This window comes from Kogia breviceps, chromosome 3 (assembly GCF_026419965.1).
Source record: "Kogia breviceps isolate mKogBre1 chromosome 3, mKogBre1 haplotype 1, whole genome shotgun sequence".
Classification (NCBI taxonomy): Eukaryota; Metazoa; Chordata; class Mammalia; order Artiodactyla; family Physeteridae; genus Kogia; species Kogia breviceps.
Genome location: NC_081312.1, coordinates 10,728,042 through 10,741,024, shown reverse-complemented (window position 1 = coordinate 10,741,024; position 12,983 = coordinate 10,728,042). Strand labels below are relative to the sequence as shown.

General features: G+C 45.7%; 1 pseudogene; it reads left to right on the top strand.

Annotated features, from left to right (window-relative positions):
- Window positions 1–5,409: 5,409 nt before the first annotated feature.
- Window positions 5,410–7,801, top strand: LOC131752257 (katanin p60 ATPase-containing subunit A-like 1; annotated as a pseudogene).
- Window positions 7,802–12,983: the final 5,182 nt, after the last annotated feature.

Sequence of the window (12,983 nt, the reverse complement as noted above, 5' to 3'; positions counted from 1 at the left end):
CAAAACAATAAAACAATGGTGGCATGGGACCCGCATCCTGCCCAGTGATCTCAGTAAGTTAATGACCCCTAGGACATGCTCTCTGCACACATGAAAAACAATAATTTGTGGAAAGGTGACATTTCAAATTGAAAGACTCTCATCGTACTGAAACCTGAAATTATTTTTCCATTGCGCCATGACAGTCCTGGCTTGACCATGTAGGGACAAAAAAATCTCCCGTGCCCAACCTGGAGGAGAAGCTGATGATGAAAGCTTGACGTCTACTCAAGAATGAGGAAGAAGGGGACTTTCCTGGTGGTCCAGTGCCTAAGACTCCACACGCCCAATGGAGGGGGCCCGGGTTCGATCCCTGGTAAGGGAACTAGATCCCACATGCATGCTGCAACTATGACCCAGCACAGTCAAATAAATAAATAAATTTTAAAAAAAGAATGAGCAAGAAGGTGGTCTTTTCCTCCTCCCCACTTTTCCTTTGATTATAAAACTGTAGCCCACTAAGTTCTCCCGTGTGGCACTGTCTCACCTGCCCCCTTGTAAGCCTCGCAAGCGTCCTATTCTAATAAATCACCTCCTATCTATCACTTTGCCTCTAGCTGAATTCTTTCTGTGCTGAGACGTAAGGAATTGGAGCTCCTCAGAGCCTCTGAAACACCACTGGTTTCCTTTGGGGATGGGTGCTCTACTGCACTTTCCCTTGGGGACAGGTGCCCTACTGCACTTTCCCTTGGGGACGGGTGCCCTACTGCACTTTCCTTTGGGGACGGGTGCCCTACTGCATTCTTTTGGGGACGGGTGCCCTACTGCACTTTCCTTTGGGGACGGGTGCCCTACTGCACTTTCATTGACAGTTTCCCTGGCTCTCGAGAAGAGGACTCCAGGTGAGATGGTCTTGACTTTGGATGTGACACCTGTAAACACCACAGCCATCTCACTACTGCATGAAGGTGGAGCCAACCCACAAAGGAGGGCAGAGAGGAGGGAGAGCCACAGAAAAGTGGATTTGAGACCCTCTCCAGTAAATGACCCTGATCTCCACCCGTCTCCACCTGGACAACTTGCAACGTGAGTAATAAACAACAGAGGGCAGGGTGGTTGCCTGGAGGTGACAGCGTCCCACGTGAGATGGTCAAAATCTCTTCATTAGCAAACTAACTGGGTCCTCCTTGGTTTTGTGCATGGCTCTCAGACATGGGCTTGTATCAGAAAGGCTGTTAAGCCACAGACTGTGTGTCTCACCCACAGATTTTCTCATTCAGTCCGTTTGGGGCCCGAGGATTTGCATTTTGAACAAGTTCTCAAGTGACGGGACCGCCCATCTAGAAGCAGGGTTTGGGGCCAATGGCTTGGGTTCTTTCCCGTTTAAGTGGGTTTGAGCTCACCTGCAGGGCAGGCATGCTTCTTGAAGGGAACACACAGGAGCGCCACGTGGTTCACGGGGACTCGGTCTCGAGGCCAAAAGCGTCAGGGAATCGTTTCCTTCCCCCAGAACAATGCTCTCGCTGCTATATGATAAATAAGTTCTTAGAGGAACGAAGTGATCACTGAGCAGCCCATCCAGATCGTGGTTACTTAGAAATCATTTCGTGTGACGTGAAGAAGTGTCCTGCAGCTGAAGCCAGGCAATTCCTTTCTCCTGCTCACTTGGCACACTTCCTGAGAGATCCCAAACACTGGTTGTGGAGGGGAGACTGGAATAATTACAGTGTACCCTAGTATCTCTAAGGAAGGAGCATTCAGAGGAAGGAGATACACCTCCAGAAAAGTCAGTTAGCAGTCTGCAAACCCCTGTTAATCAGCTATCTCCTTGGACTCAGAAAGGGCAGCGATATTTTTCTCATTTCATGAAACCTCAGGGAAACTGATGCCCTGGGACCTGAGTGCACTCACTAAGGAAGTGGCGGTGACCCACCCTCACCCCAGCCTCTGGCACGACCTCCCCACCAGCCGGGGGCTCAGACACCCGGCCCGCTCAGCATCGCTTAGGGTCGCAGGAGTGATGGTCTTCGCAAACGGCCAGGTCACAGGCAGCATGAGCTTCAAGGCAACTGTGATGAAAATAAGCCCTGGGGGGGCCCAGGTTCGTTCCCTGGTCAGGGAACTAGATCCCACATGCTGCAACTAAAAGAGCCCCCGTGCCGCAACTAAAGATCCCCTGTGCCGCAACTAAGGCCTGGCACAGCCAAATAAATAAATAAATAAATAAATAAATAAACTAATTAATTAAAAGAAGAAGGAAAAAAAAATGGGGCTTCCCTGGTGGCGCAGTGGTTGAGAATCTGCCTGCTAATGCAGGGGACACGGGTTCGGGCCCTGGTCTGGGAAGATCCCACATGCCGCGGAGCAACTGAGCCGGTGCGCCACAACTACGTACGAAGTGTTCAAGAAAAGCTAGGTGTTTGCCGTAACAGTTCCATGCAATGAACGATGTAGATGAGCCCTCCTCCGCCGTTGTGTGTGTGCCTTGCAGCCCTGAGAGGCACTCTTCTCGCAAGATGCCACGGAGGTCACTGTGTGCAGCTGAGGAAGAGCATAACAGGCCCCGTGTTCCCTCTGTCCCAACCCTGCCCCCGAGACGGTCACGGGGAGACATGCTCTCTTGATGCAGTAAGGAGGCTGTTGGCAGCCACCAGCAAACACCTGGTTCCCTGTGCGTTCCAGGTATCTCACAGCTGCAGATCCTGAGAAATGTGAGCACTTATCAAAGTTAGCTTTCTCTTTTTAACACATTCCTTTTTAGTTTTGGTTAGTCTTTTTGGGTTAAAAAGGGATGTTCGTATGTTGCTTGGCTACTCCACAGACACACGGCATAGGAGCTCTTCTTGGCTACCTCATCCCCTTGTAAGCTGGCAGCTCTGGCGGGTCTTTTCACACCCTTTTCTCAGTAAAAAGGGAGAGGAATTGTTGACACACTGTGTGACAGAGCATGTGAAGCAATTTTATTTTCGGTTTGCATATTACTGGTGAGGACATTGCTGGAGTGATGCACTAGTAATTTTTTGCTCCCTGATGGTACGTGAACCAGGGACAAATATTATTATTTATAATATTATTTACTGATAAAAGTCAATGAGCTGTCAAGTCATGAAAATACATGGAGGAACCTTAAATGCATATTAGTAAGTCAGAGAAGCCCATCTGAAATGGCTGCGTAAGATTCTAACTATATGACAAAAGGGAAAGCTATGGAGACAGTAAAAAGATCAGTGGTGACCAGAGGTGCAGGGGAAGGAAGGGTTGAACAGGTGGTGCACAGGAAAGGTATTTGCAGACAGTGAAACTAACTCTGTTTGATACTGTAGTGGTAGACACATATCATGTCACCATACATCTGTCAAAACCCATACAATGTACAATACAAAGAGTGAATCCTAATGTGAACTGCAGATTTTAAGTAATAATGTTTCTGTATTAGTTTACTGACTGTAACAAATGTACCACACTAATACAAGATATTAATAGCACAGAAGCTGGAGTGGGAAAGGGAATGCATGGGAACCCTCTGTGCTTTCCATTCAACTTCTATATAAATCTAAAACTGCTCTAAAACAGTAAATTTTATGGGCCTTCCCTTGTAGTCCAGTGCTCGATAATCCGCCTTCCAATGCAGGGGACTCTGGTTCGATCCTTGGTTGAGGAGCTAAGATCCCACATGCCAGGGGGCAACTAAGCCCAAGCACCACGATTAGAGAAGCCAGCATGTTGCAACTACTGAGCTTGCAGGTTCTAGAGCCCACGCGCCACAACAAGAGAGAAGCCCCCAAGTGCTGCAACAAAGACCCAGCACAGCCAAAAAAAAATTTTCCTGGAGAACGATCAAGGTGGCCAAGGAGCAGGACGTGGAGCTCACCACCTCCCACAAATACATCAAAGCTACATCCACACGTGGAACGGCTCTCACAGAACATCTACTGAGACCTGGCAGAAGACCTCAGGCTTCAGAAAGGGCAAGAAAACCTCCACGCAACTGGGTAGGACAAAAGAAAAAAGAAAAAGGAAGAGAGAAAAGTGAATTTCATTAACTAAAAATATCTGACTGGTGACAATCACGAGTATCGTGTTTACCTATCTGAACACTATGCAGCATTAAAATGGTGAATCTGGATGTTAAATGCGTCCTCACAGTGGTAACCACAAAAAAAAGAGAAAGAGGAGAAAATGAGAAAAGCAACTAAACACACAAGAAGACAGTAATTCAGGAAATGTGAGACAAAAAAGCTAAAAGGCATATAGAGAACAAACAGCAAAATGACAGAAGTCCCTCCCTGTCAGTGATTACTGTAAATGTACTTTAACTAATAGGTTTAAAAACATGATTTAACTCTATGCCGTCTACAAGAGACTCACTTCAGATCAAAAGACACAAAATTGGCTGACAATTAAAGAATGGAAAAAGACAATCAATGCAAATCAAAAGCAAAAGAGAGCAGGAGTAATGGTACTGTTATCAGATAAAATGATTTTAAATCAAAGAGGTTTAAAAAGCAAAATAAAAGCGGTATATTAATAAATGGCTCATACGGCAGGGACACATAACAATTATAAACAGTTATGTACCTCACCACAAACACTCAAAATACGCAAAGCAAAAAATGACGGAACTGAAGGAGAGATAGTTCTACAATAATGGCTGGAGATTTCTACACCCAACTCTCAATGATGGATAGAAAACCAGAAAGAATACAGGTGAGGGAATAGAGGACTTAATATAATAAATCAACTAGACCAACTGTACAGGGGAACCCTCTACTCAACCACAGAACTCACGCTTTTCAAGAGGACATGGGACATTCCCCAAGACAGTCCACACCTTAGGCCATGAATTAAGTCTCAACGGATTTTAAAAGATAAATATCATATACAGTAGCTTCTCTGAAGGCAACAGACGAAGTTAGACTTCATTAGCAGAAGGAAAAATGGAAAATTCCCAACTATACAGAAATTATCCAACACGCTCTAGAACAACCAGGCCAGAGGAAACACCCAGAGAACCGAGACCCCCACCCCACCGGGACCACAGCAAAGTGGTAGGCTGGCCTGCGGCACCTAGGTCTCTGAGAGATGAATTTGGGTGAGATTTGTGACAGTGCAAAGAAAGGAAGAGACTATGCACTTCTTGGAAATTATGACTCACCAGTGGCATATTACTAGGGATGATAACAGCAAATTCAGAGACATCGCTAGTCAATCGGAGACCCAGCTGTCAAAGGCCAATGGCAGCAGGTTCAACAGGAATTACTGGAAGAATAGGAACAAGTTAAAAGTATTGTCGGCACTTTGGAAAGTCTTAAAATCGACAGGCCCCAGGTTTCCCTGTGTCCTGTCAAGATGAACCCTTTAGAGATCCTGCTGCTTGGCCGCCCCCTGTACACGCAGAACATAGAACTCCACCTCAGATAAGGCGTCCCAATGGAGAAGACCTCTAAGCAAAGAAATGCCAGGAGGAGGAGCCCAGGGAGCTGTAGGCCGAGCACATCCTATATCAAAGAGTGAAAAACCCTCTACGAGTAGGGGCAAGGATTGTAGACAAGAGGGAGATGACAAGGGAAGGAAAAATATGCAAGGTGGTCCAAGTGATGGTGAAACTCCAAAATTCGATGGTGCTGCATACGATAAGGACCTGCATATGAGAAGTCCTCGGTGAGACATCGTCTCCAGGAATCCCAGCAGGAACGCTGTGGGATGACACAGCAGACCTGGAAGAAGCGAAGAGGCTGCTAAGGGAAGCTGCTGCTCTTCCCGTGTGGATGCCTGACTTTTTCAGAGGACCAGAAGGCCACGGAAGGGTGTGCCGACGGTCGGCCCCCCAGGCTCTGGCAAGACCATGCTGGCTGAAGCTGCACCACTGAATGTGACACAACACCCTTCAACAGCGCCCTCCTCCACACCGACCTCTAAATCCATAGGGGGGGGCCGAGAAGCTAGTCTGTCTGGTGTCTGAAATGGCTAGACTGTATGTCCTCACCGTGATCTTCACTGATGAGACAGATTCTACCTGCAGTCGAAGAGGAACCTCTGATGAACACGAGGCAATCTGCAGAGTCATGTCTGAGCTACTCATTCAGATGGATGGAGTTGCAGGAGCTTTAGTGAATGGCAGTCCTTCCAAAATGCTTATGGTATTGGCTACTATTATGTTCCCACGGGACACCGATGAAGCTTTACGAAGGAGATTAGGAAAAAGGATATATGTACCTCTCCCAACAGCAAAAGGAAGAACTGAGCTTCTGAAAATCAATCTTCGTGAGGTTGACTGGATCCTGATATTTAACTGGAAGGTACAGCAGAGAACACTGAGGGCTATTCTCGTGCTGATATAACTAAGGTTTGCAGGGACGCCTCTTTAATGGCAACGAGATGGTGAATTAATGGCCTAAGTCCAGAAGATACCTCTGCACTTTCTAAAGAGGAACTTCAGATGCCTGTTACCAAAGGAGATTTTGAATTGGCTCTTAAGAAAATTGCTATGTCTGTCTCTGCTGCAGGATTTGGAGAAGTATGAAAAGATGGTTGAATCTGGATCTGGCTTGAATTTCTGTCAGCTTTCATTTCTGGTTTTTTTGTTTATAAAATGTGAAGAAATTACTGCAATTTTTTTAAAAAGCAGGTTTGGAACTTTTCCTTGGAGAGATTTTCTCTTAAAGGGGAAAAATTTAAAACCACAGAGTATAACCACAAAGCTAATAAGAAGCGTTTACATAGAGAGCCTCATATCCACATACCCATGCATTACAATTGCACACCCAAACCAGAGCATCAAGGCCTGAAGAAAGCGACCAGTGTGCTACTGCAGAAACTTGTTGACAGAAGATTTAGAAGAACCTCTGTTTCTCACTGGCATTTGTTGGTTTTGAGGTTTTTTTTCTATTCTTTGCTCTAAACACGAGGGACCTATATCTGTTGACTTTTAACATCAAAACTGGGTTGGTGTCTGATCCATTATTTGTTAAGAATGATGGTTTTGTATTAACTAATGAATCTGCTAGTTAAACCTTTAGAATTCAATGCTTACAGCTTTTTAATCATATAATTTTTACATTCCCTTCCCTCACCATTTCTTCTATTAGCTATTTAATCATTTCTTGAGCTTTATGGGGGAACAGCCTCATGCTTTGTGGTTTTTGAATCATTTTGCCGGGTGGCTTTCTCTGGTCTTTAGCATTTTTTGCTGGCAATATTTCATATTGGAAGGGTGGGAAGAATATTGTGTTTGTGTAAGATGCTCTTCTTCGTTCTAAGACTTCTGAGTTTGTTTTCACTTTTCTTTCAATATGCTCAATGGATAAACCTTTTATTTTTCTCAGCTTCAACACTATATTTTTCTGAATTTGCCTTTGGTATGCTAAATAAATGCTTTTGTATTCTAAAAAAAAGTCGGGGGGGGGGGGGAGTAAAGAGAAACTAGAAAATACTTGGAAATGAACGACAATGAAACACTACACACCAAAACTTAGGGGATGCAGAAAAAGCAGTGCTGAGGGAAATGTATAGCTTTAAATGCTTACATTAAAAAACAAAAAAGATATCAAATTAACACTTAACTTTACAACTTAAGGAATGAGAAAAACCAAACCCAACATCTAAAGCCACAACAAATACATTATTTGATGTAACTAATACCATAAAATATGAATAAAATCATCTCTAGAAACCTTCGCATTTAAATCAATCTAACCGTGTGATGCAACTCAAACACTGCGTTTGTCGTGCAGACTCAGGACGAGGCCACGGTCCCCGGCAGGTGGCCAGCGCTGAAATCGAGCCATCAGTTTCCGGGTCACTTCAGAGGCGCCCGGTGTGAAGGAGGTCGGCCTGCGGCATTCGGAACACCCCACATCACGCTGAGCATGACTTTTTTTTTTTTTTTTTAAGTGGTGAAATAAACAAAAATTTTAATATGTGCCCAGATTTTGTGGGTCAGCAACTCAAACAGTACACAGAGATGGCTTGTCTCTACTCCATGACTGATGTCTGAAACCTCAGCTCATGAGGATTCAAATAGCTGGGGCTGGAATCATCTATTTATTTATTTTTTTAACATCTTTACTGGAGTATAATTGCTTTACAATGGTGTGTTAGTTTCTGCTTCACAACAAAGTGAATCAGTTATACTATACATATGTCCCCAGATCCCCTCCCTCTTGCGTCTCCCTCCCTCCCACCCCTCTAGGTGGTCACAAACACGGAGCTGATCTCCCTGTGCCATGCGGCTGCTTCCCACTAGCCATCTATTTTACATTTGGTAGTGTAGACATGTCCATGCCACTCTCTCGCTTCCTCACAGCTTACCCTTCCCCCCGCTTGCCCCAGAACGGTGAAGCCCCGAGTCAGGGCTGCTGGGAAGCCGGCACGGAAGGGGCTCGGCTCCCTGGGGCGAGGATGGGTGAGGCCCTCCGGCCCGCCTCCTGCCCCTCGGCCGGGTTTACTCAAGCAGGGAGGAAGGTACGGAAGAGAGCACAGCTCACGAGGGAGCCCCAGGCCCAGTCGGGGTGTCACTGGCTGCTCCTTGGCTTCTCTTCCACCCAGAAAGCCTGACCTGGGGTTCCTCGCCCTAAAGAAGGTTCCCCTCCCTAAGGAAGGCTCCTAGGTGCTTTCCAAGCGCCGAACTGTTGAAGCCGTTTAAAACACAGGGCTGGGTAGCAGCAGACTGACAGGAACAGTCCCGTTTCTCATGTTCCGACCAGATCCCCAGTTTTGAAAAGCTCCGCGGCACTTCCTCTGCACGCCACCGGGGGGGGGGGGGGGGCGGGGAGCGCGTCAGTCACCGCTGAGGAGGCTGTTCTCTAATAAGCCCAGGGCGCGGATGCTGGGAAGGGCCGGCGTCTCCCCCAGGCCCGGCTGTGGACACAGGGCTCCCTCTGTGCTGAGCGTGGTCACAGCGACAACGGAGAAGCGCGGCTCTCAGCAGGGCGGCCCCTATTCCCCTGCTATCCCCGGGGTCTTCTTTCATGTCATCAGGAGACTGTCTCCCCAAAGCCCCTGGCCTGGAACTTGAACTGTGTCACATACACTGACTCAGCCGTGCGTGATGGGCCCACGATAAGAAATTATTCTGTGATGCGATCTTACCGTATGGATCCACACTCGGTATTTCAAACCCGTGGTAATTTCAACATGACAAACAAAAGTTTACTTTTCTACCTGTGAATAAGGACGTGCCGTGAAAATTAAGTCTAAACTCCAATATTCAGGAAACTGTAACTGCCAGCTGATTATGCACTGCATTCAAATAATAAAAAGTATTACTCAGTCCCTTAAAAATGTTTTTGTCACAAAGCAGATTATAAAGGTTTTAGAAAATACTTAATTTACAAAAATTGAAATAAAACATCCAGAAATAACCAACTTTAAATACTGGTGCCTATCTTCCCGATCTTCTTCTCATACATACACATGTACATTCTTCTTCAGACTGGGATCAGATGGCTCACGCTAACGCCTGCTCTGCTTTTGTAACGTTAAGTCATAAACTTTTTGCCCTATTTTCTTCCGTAACATTACTTTTATTTTTTTGGTCACACTGCGTGGCAGGTGGGATCTTCGTTCCCGACCAGGGATCAAGCCTATGTCCCCAGCATTGGACGTGCAGAGTCTTAACCACTGGACCACCAGGGAAGTCCCTGTAACATTAGTTTCAGAGTATGAAATAGAGATTGTTTAACCAGTTCCCTATTTCATGTTTTTTTTTCCGTAGAAAAGTATAAAAAACACCTCTGAATATGTGAATATGTATGTAAATTCCTATAAGGAGTATTTAATGAGTATTTAATCAAATGGTACATACCATTTTAAGGCTTTCCATATATAGTAAATACCAAACTGGACTCCAAAAAAAGTGCTGTCGAGTCACACTCCCACAGCAGTGTCTGAGGGGACGACATATCTCCCTGATCACCTCACAACAGGTGGTCCTTACCCCCTGCACCGAGAAGAAGCTGTAAAAACACACATGCCCAAGCTTCCTTGCGAACCCCCACTAGAATCCACGTAAAGGGACACAACCGCATCTCTTCAAAACGATGCACTGCTCATCGGACAGCATCCGCCGAGGACACGAAGCCATCAAACACCTCCCGCTCCCGGGGCAGAGCCAGAATTCCAGCCCAGGACTGATGCTGAGGCCACGTTCCAGGCCGCCTCCACCAGGCCCTGGGGATCACGGTGGACAGGTGGTCCCCGCGGGGAGGAGGACGAGGTGCTTGGATTCTTAGACATCCCGGACCCAGTACAGGATGGCCCCACACTTAGCCCAGACATGTTCCCAAAGCCACACGGGCCTGCGCAGGACCACCCAGGGCAGCGCTCCACACGGCAGCTCCTTCCACAATCACAGCCAGCCAAAGCGTGTCTCTAAAACCCAGAGAGCAGTTTCAAACGAGACCTCAACATCTGGAGATGTCAGTCTTGAAGTAAGTTAATTTCTCAAATTACATTCTTTCCTCTAGACGGACTAGACTGCTATTTCCTGATCCAGTGAAATTCTGCCCTGGGAGACCTGTTCAGTACAGCAGCACCGTCGTCTCCCCGGGCCGCCACGTCTGCTAGCTCCCCCACGGGAGGAAGGGCCACCTCGCTCAGCAGCTGTGTGGGAGCCGCGGCCGAGGCAGACACTGAGCCGCAAGTCCTGCTGACAGTCAGGACACCCGGCTTCGCCACTCCAAGGAAGGCCCCCTTCGGCCGCGTCATGCAGAGAAAACCTGAGCCATACATACAACCGTCCCAATCAGGTCTCCCTAAATGAACACTATGCAGAGCTGAGGGAAATTATATCTGGTTTCACGACATTTTAAAAATTGCATGTAAACTTACTTTATCTTAAAACTAAGACGTTCTTCCCTCTATGACATAAATCACAGCAAGATCCTTTTAGACCCACCTCCTAGAGAAATGGAAATAAAAACAAAAATAAACAAATGGGACCTAACGAAACTTAAAAGCTTTTGCCCAGCAAAGGAAACCATAAACAAGACCAAAAGACAACCCTCAGAATGGAAGAAAATATTTGCAAATGAAGCAACAGACAAAGGATTAATCTCCAAAATATACAAGCAGCTCGTGCAGCTCAATATCCAAAAAACAAACAACCCAATCCAAAAATAGGCAAAAGACCTAAATAGACATTTCTCCAAAGAAGACATACAGATTGCCAACGAACATATGAAAGGATGCTCAACATCACTAATCATTAGAGAAATGCAAATCAAAACTACAGTGAGGTATCACCTCATACCAGTCAGAATGGCCATCATCAAAACATCTACAAATAATAAATGCTGGAGAGGGTGTGGAGAAAAGGGAACCCTCTTGCACTGTTGGTGGGAATGTAAATTGATACAGCCACTATGGAGGTTCCTCAATAAACTAAAAATAGAATTACCATATGACCCAGCAATCCCACTACCGGGCATATACCCTGAGAAAACCAGAATTCAAAAGGAGTCATGTACCACAATGTTCACTGCAGCTCTATTTACAATAGCCAGGACATGGAAGCAACCTAAGTGTCCACCAACAGATGAATGGATAAAGAAGATGTGGCACATATATACAATGGAATATTACTCAGCCATAAAAAGAAACGAAATTGAGTGATTTGTAGTGAGGTGCATGGACCCAGAGTCTGTCATACAGAGTGAAGTAAGTCAGAAAGAGAAAAACAAATACCGTGTGCTAACACATATATATGGAATCTAAGGAAAAAAAGAAAAAAAAAAGGTCATGAAGAACCTAGGGGCAAGACAGGAATAAAGACACAGACCTACTAGAGAATGGACTTGAGGACACAGGGAGGGGGAAGGGTAAGCTGAGACAAAGTGAGAGAGTAGCATGGACATATATACACTACCAAACGTAAAACAGATAGCTAGTGGGAAGCAGCCGCATAGCACAGGAAGATCAGCTCGGTGCTTTGTGACCACCTAGAGGGGTGGGATAGGGAGGGTGGGAGGGAGGGAGACGCAAGAGGGAGGGATATGGGGATATATGTATACATGTAGCTGATCCACTCTGTTACACAGCAGAAACTAACACACCATTGTAAAGCAATTATACTCCAATAAAGATGTTAAAAAAACCAAAAAAAAAACACCTAAGACGTTCTTTCCAGATTTCCAAAATGGTTGGTTACTGTTAGCGCTGAACTGCATTATTCTTTATTCTGGTCACGTAGCAGAAGTGAGGGAAAGGGGAATCAGAGTTCCTGTGTCGAACCCCACCCCTGCCGCCAGCTGTGTGGCACAGGGCAGGTCGCTCAAGGTCTTCAGAGTCCACACTGCTCTGAGCGGGACAGGTCCTGCCCATGCATCCTCCTCAGGACGACCGTGATATCTGACCCTGGACAGTGGGAGGCCAAAGGACGCATGTTCAACTCTTGAGAGACAAAACTTGAAGGCATGTTGTGTAATGCAGATGAGGAGATGTGCTCCAGCTCCATTACTATTAACTTACACTAAAGAGCCCTAGATTATCTTCATTATACATTATAAATCATCATTTAAACAATCAGAAATAGCTAGTTTTCCAGATTGGTGAGTCACTACCACATTTTAACAGAAATCTACGTTTTATAAAACTATTTTCAGGTGTTGCTTCATTGTACATAATGAGTTTTAAATTTTATCACTGCAGCTGGAATTAATTTGCTATAAGCCACAGACAGGAGAGAGGCTTCAAAATTCAAATAATATCCTGATTCTGATTTTAAAGTGTTAGCTTAACAAAATATTACATCCCATTGGAACTAACATTAGCAAGCACTGGAAGAGTCAAATACATTGGTTTTTACCAAACAATAGGAAAAAGACATAAGATAATTTTTCAATTTTGCTGATGTTCCATTTCTTCCTCTCATCCTAAGCAACTGCCTCATTTCTCAGCTCTGCAGTGTGACGCTGAGATAGTGTTTATGATGTCCACCCACACAGCACAAGTGCAACTCAATCACGACAGGAATTGTGATGCAGAGCGCCTTTGGGAGGAGGAGA